The sequence below is a fragment of the Dinoponera quadriceps genome, unplaced genomic scaffold, assembly GCF_001313825.1.
Source record: "Dinoponera quadriceps isolate SergipeBrazil2010 unplaced genomic scaffold, ASM131382v1 scaffold558, whole genome shotgun sequence".
Lineage (NCBI taxonomy): Eukaryota > Metazoa > Arthropoda > Insecta > Hymenoptera > Formicidae > Dinoponera > Dinoponera quadriceps.
In genome coordinates this window covers 450715-457344 of record NW_014554665.1, presented here as the reverse complement: position 1 = coordinate 457344, position 6630 = coordinate 450715, and positions in this window count along the sequence as shown.

Sequence of the window (6630 nt, the reverse complement as noted above, 5' to 3'; positions counted from 1 at the left end):
TGCCCGAAGGGCGCATTTTTTCGGCGACTCGAAAAAGGAGAGACGACGGGTGCGGGATGGCTGGAGAACGACAGATAGAGGGTGGCGGGAGGTGGAAAAAAAGGGTGGGCGGTGATGAAGAGGCCGAAGGTGGGAAGAGCAGGGTTCGCTCGTCGAGAGGGCGCGTTTCCTTCTCTCTTCCGTTCTGCCTCTATCTCTTTTTCTCCTTCTCTCTTTCCTTTTTTCTCTCTCTTTCTCTCTCGTCCTCGTTCTCTCTACCTCTCGCCTTCTTTCTAGGCGAAATTGATCAACGTCCTCGGGAAACCGATTAACCGGGCCGCGCGGACACGTCGGGCATGAATTTTATAAATATATTTTCTTTGAGCGCGCGCGAGAACGAGGGGGAGTAGCGAGGGAATTCGGAGTCGCCATTTGCGACGGCTCTGCCTCTGCACTCTCTTTGTGCGGATTTGAGGGAGATTGAGGTCCCGGGGACTCTCCTCTCCTCTCCTTTTACTCCCTTCTCTTACTCTCTCTCCCTCCCTCTCTCTCTTTCTCTCTCTTTTTCTCTCCAATTTTTTTCAGACCGCGCTCTACGCCCGCGCGTGGAATACGGGATTTAATCGGGGCGAAATGTCGGAAGGATATTTTACGGGAATATATTTAAAATTGTTCTCGCGTGCGCGATATAGGGAGAGAGAAGGAGAAAGAGAGAGGAGGGGAGAGAGAGCTTATCCGGCGACGACGAGATTCAAGCTCGCGTTTCGCGAAAATTCCGAAGAGAGCCCCGCGAAATTGTTTCATAACTTGTGAGTGTTTATGGGGCGAGAGGGAAGACGAAAATTGAGCGAAGTTGGAGTAAATATATAGTTACTTCGGATAAGTAATAACGCATAACGCGAAAAGTAACGAATACACGCTCGGCGATAAATTCCTCCCTCGTTTCCTCGATTAGAAGGACGAGTTTTTAGCCGCGCATGCTGCCCCTGTGCGTGTTCCACTGCTGCTAGCGCTGCTAAGCCTAAAAAGCGCAAATATTCAATTCTCATCCACCGTGACGATTCATTGAAGAAGATGTTAATGTTGAGGCAATAGAGAAGTACCATACTCGGGACAATAAATTATTGCACCTGCGGCGATTAATCATGCTCCTCAGCCTATAATTATAATCCCGTCCGATGCCGTATATATCGCGGGCTAATTATAATTCGATTAAAGTTATTTTAATAAATACTCCTTTTCATCGATGATGCCACGTTTTGAGGAAAAATTTCTCATTAGTATGCGCCGATATATCAATCCTACCGGATGATTCAAATCGGGGAGGGGGGGGGGGAGATTCGGCCGTGTTCAAGGCAGATGAAGTCACCTGCGACTCCTCTAAAAATATCGAGAGGGAAGATGTTGATAAACGTGAGAAGTTTCTAATTCACACAGTCATTATGTAACTAAATTTGTCATCTTGCATCGTTATTAGAAAACAGCCTCATAAATTTTGCGCGTGCAATCTCAAAGATTATATACACATGTACGTACTCTTAATTACGGTATTATAATTGTTTTCAATTTTTCCCTTTGTATGCACATCAATGTGCTTTTCCTATTTCTGCTAAAATTATGCATCATAAATATATATCTTCAATATATAAAAAAATACGCGTATATAATCTACATATTTTATACACATATATATATATAATAAATTTTTATACAACTATTTAATTCTTCCTTTAATTTTTTTTTACATTTCATGGTATGTTCCTTTATCGACGATTTTATCACCTTACTTTTTATATATCTTTCGCTTTTATCGTTCCTCTTTGTTCTCAACACATTTTCGCAAGTGTATCCTCGCATCCGTTTATTAATGCCCGATCGAAAATCAACGAACCATTAGCTTCGAGGTGTTACGTAAGGTAATGTATGCGGCGATATCTCACGGTGGACTTTTCTCGGTAAGCGTGCACAGCGAAAAAAGGAAACGGACTCGAGGCGCATTAGGATCTCGGAGAACCGCGAATGGGCTGACCGCAAAACTATTTCGCGAAAATCGCGTTGCGTGCACCGCCAATTCCGCGTGCCCGTTCCCAAAGACTCGCTTTAATTATCTCCCCGACCCGTGAACACCGTGAGAAAATCGAGCTCGCGCCGGCAAAAGGACATAATATTCTTCCGTTCGCCTTCGCGCAAAGTCGGCGAGCGAGTCGTCGCGACGATACTAATACGCGCCGTAATTGTTGTCGGCGAGGTGGAATGCTAATTATCGAGCTTGCCGAGACAGTGTCGGTTTTTGCCAAATTATCATTCGACTGGAATATCGAGAGCTCGCCTCGACTTCAAGAATCGCGTAAAGCACCAATCTGTTCTGTGGAAATAGCGCGATCCAAGTGCAAAGATCTCGAGAGCGACTCCAGAGGAAAAGAAATGAAAATGAGGGAAAGAAAAGAAGAATTTTGTGCAGCTTGTCCCGCGGATAAATTATCCGCCGTTACGATAAGTTACCATAGATATATAAAATAGACTGAGCATTGCCATTGGAGGACTGAAGCCAAGATCGAAGGACAGAGATATATTAACAGTATTGCTTCCTCTGTCACGTAGTACCGTGGGCGTGTTCAGTCCATTCTACATGTCTATCAGAGCTATTAATTATCACCATCGCACATATCACGAATTTTATTCCGGAAACGTTGACAACGATGACGACTTTTGGCGAAGTTAGTCGACGAACGAAGAATTCACAACGCTCAACGCTCAGTCACGTAAGAGGCAACGATCCTTTATTTTGCCAAGAAATTCTCGAAATCCCCTCGAAATATTTAAACGCGCCTTCTGCTCGTCTGCCCCCGTCCCCAAAGACACAATTCCGTTCTTCGGCGGAAAATTATTATTGCGCCGTTGCGTGGACAGCGACATTTATATTTGTGCGTTACTCGAGAAGAGAGAGAGAGAGAGAGAGAGAGAGAGATACGTGATATCGTCGTCCAAGGCCATCGCCATCGAGACTTTACGATAACGAAGGGAATAAATTTTCGGCTGAAATTCCGCGCACGAATTTCCCCCGTCCACTATATATGAAGATTTATCATTTCGTCGCGTTAACGATTCGAACCGAACTTCGAAACAGACGAGAGTCCGCTTATGGCGGATGCGCGCGCTTTGCGCGTCGTGAGAAAACGCTCGCGATACCAGCGAGTTGTTATCGGTGTTTATCGGGGCTTCCGGCTGCGCGTACGACGTGCCTGCAGAAAAACGTGAAATGGAAATAATAATGATAATTGTGATAGCGGCGCCGGCCCGTTAATTTTACTTCATCCATTTGTCGCTCGCGCGCATTATTATTTAGTTAATAACGTAACGACAATTTCCGGCTAATTATGGCATAATAAATATGCGTTGATTGTAATGCGTCGCACCGCCCGATCCTCGTCTATCGGGCGCGCCGATACACGCCGTAATTTATTATTTATAATTGCGTGAAATTTAATAGTACCCTCTAATAAGACCGGCCGCCGTGGGGAGTGACAAAAACGATCGCAACCCCACGCGTCACATGTCAATGGTGTTGTCACTTTGTGACCCCGCCAGTATTCGGCATCGCGGGAGAATAAAAAAAAAAAGGCAAAATTGCCGCCGATAAAGGGATTACAAGCACAGGCTTTTTTCCCTGCTTGTGGAAGTGTATTGAGATACATCTCGATCTCCGAATGTGGAAACGTCACGCGTTACGTTTCGCATTTTAATACGCGTTTTCACGCGTTTCCACGTAGAAGCGAGATTACGATAATTAAAAATAATGAAAAGTCGCATCGTATCTCTCGATGTGCGTGTATGTTCTCGCGTTACGCAAGCACTTTCTCGTCGCGTATATTTTCCGAATTACAAAGACGACTGCGCTAGACACGCTGGAGTAGCGAGCGCAAACTTGCAACTCGTTTTTACATCGAGGCCTCTTTGATCATTAAATAATCACATCGAGGAGCGTCGAAGAGCGGCGGAGATCTCCCCGGTTTTTCTCGTTCGGTCGAGGAAGAGCTTTCCGAGTCACGGTGGTGACTCCCCCCGGGTTCCTTCGTGCTTCTATCAACGGGGGCACTCACAACGGGGGTAAAAATAACGTAGCTCGTCGCACGGAAGTGGCGTGGGTATCCGACGCGACCGTATCGTTTTCACGGGGTGCGACGGGGTGGGGCGATGTAAAACGTGTTAATCAGCCGTCGTGCGCGGCTCGAGTAATCAGTTGTCGACAGAAAAATTTCCCCGATGATTAAGTGCCCTCGTCGGACACATGCACCCCGTCGCTTCCTTTCCTGGGCCGATCCACGTGCGTTTCCCTGAAACGCGACGACTGCCGCCCCGTGACCCTCCGGCATCCTCCCTCGCGCATCCCCCTCGAGCCGACAGACCGCCGTCGGCTAATTTGTCGGCGGCGCTACTTCGACCGCCCTTTCGAGCCGTTCTCGACACGATTTTTTGCGCGCAATGGAGAGGGGGAGTAACTCCCCCCCCCCCGCCGAAAACGCGACTCTGACTTCTCGACGCAGGAGAGAAACGTCGCTCGTTGTCGGAGCGAACGTCGGCCGTCGTCGTGAGGGAAGTTTCGCCATCCTATCCCGACGCTGGAAATAAGAAGTTCGGCGATCTAATCCCGATGTTGAAAATAAGAAGTTTCGCAATCTGATTTCGGTGCTAAACGCGGAAGAACGGTCGGATTAAGGTAAGCCCGAATGAATATCACGACGACGAAAGTTCCGCGACCTTATCGGGGCGCAGCGAGTAAATGATATCGTTGATCGAGCACCAGCGTCAAATCACGGGACAATTTCGGGACCCCTCGAGTCGGAATTTAGTCTCACTTTAAGTCTAATTTAGTTCTACGTCATGTTTTCAAATGCCCTCCTGTTGTGCTCCTTTGAGAATGCCACAAGTGAGAACTTATTTCCGTTTTCTCCGCTCGAAGATTCGATGTAAAATTGAAAATTTCGACTCGGGTCGATTTTCCATACACTGAGGAATCAAAAAAATTTATTCAATTTTGGAGAAAACCAACGCGAACCGTCCGCTTAGCGACGCGTTTAAGGTGAAAGTACCAATGCTTGTACACGCACCTAACTGGACATTCTTGTTATTTCGGTCCTTAAATATGAATATTCAGACTTTCAACATTGAATATATATACATATATTGAATATATATAAGTATTTAAAAGATTTAAATATTCGTATCTAAAACTAAAACAACAGGAGTGTCCGCAGTTAGGCACGCGTTCGGACATTGGTGATATCCGCGACGATATTGATTAATTTCTCCCCGGACAATCGGCGAGTTTTTCGACGCTCTTTTACCGCGCTAGGCCATTAGGCTCAGGAAGTGATTATACCACGGTGACGCTGTCAGAGCGAGCAAAGACAGACAAGCGGCGGACCGGTATGCCAGTAAAATTACCGAAAAACTTGTTTCGCGACGTACGGAGGAACGAATGAACGGACGCACCAGGCCGTTACTGCGCGCGTCCCCGCATTGCCCTCCGGTACGCATCGAGAATTATTACCGCTGCGGCGCATCGCGCGGCCGACCACAGCGCGGCATAATGTTCTGACAAATGTCTACGAGCGCGCCTCGTTATAATAAATTGATGATTCGGACGCGGTCTTAGTCGACGGGCGCTTCGGGACAAAGAAAGGGAGAGCTTCGCTGGCGCGGGCTCCCGAAAAAATGACGGTCTCGAAATCGGAACAGGTGGAACGACGCGCGGCTCCGATCTTGCGCTCCGAGTATATTCCGAAAGTATGCGAGGAATCGCGCGACATTACCGCGCGCATGAGAGAGAAAGCTCGGGGCGGCACATCAAGGAGAAGTCAAAGGGAAGAGATGGGGAAAGATAATCGTGAAATCATTACATCAGCCGCTTTTGATAATTCCTATTTTTAAGGGCGCGATCGAAAGTGCAAGGTGAAAGGAAGTTAAGTGCGCGCACGAGAAGTGGCTGGCAGCGTTCATGCGCGCGCGAAACGTATTTTTTATTCTTCACTTTTATCCGTACGGACATACCCATGTTTCCCGGTTATGAAGCATCGAACTCGCCCCGGTGGAAATGCATGCAATTTTCCTAAACACCCATCCAATTACTGTCCAGTAATAGTGCATTCTCATTAGTTGTACCCCTACCGCGAGAAACTCGTCAGAGAAAAAACGTTGCGATCTTTTCGTCACTGATCATGTACTAGATAGATTTTCAGTACTGAATATCGGAACGCAGCCGCAGTTGAAGCTGCCGGTGGTTGATTGTCCGTTTTCTTACTTGTTCAAGATGATCGGGAAAGAATGAAAAATGATCCTTTTCCGTGTAATAAAAAAATATGTAAGATTAAAAGTAAGGATATGAAGAACATGTAAGGGTGTGAAGAGTAAATGAACAAAATAATACAATTTCAGCGCTTTTATTTCACTTTGGGGTGCGACGTTACGTCGGCCTCGGTATTTTTCCTCTGCTATCGTGCGGTCGGCGTTTTTGTCGCGCGGGGAGGTGCCTCATCGCGAGGTCCCCTGGTGTCCTATCGCATCTCACTTAGTTCCACTTGCGTTACCGCCACTTTTGGTTAAGAGCCGGCTAATTTCGATCGGGTTCGTACATATACCTCCCCCCCCCCC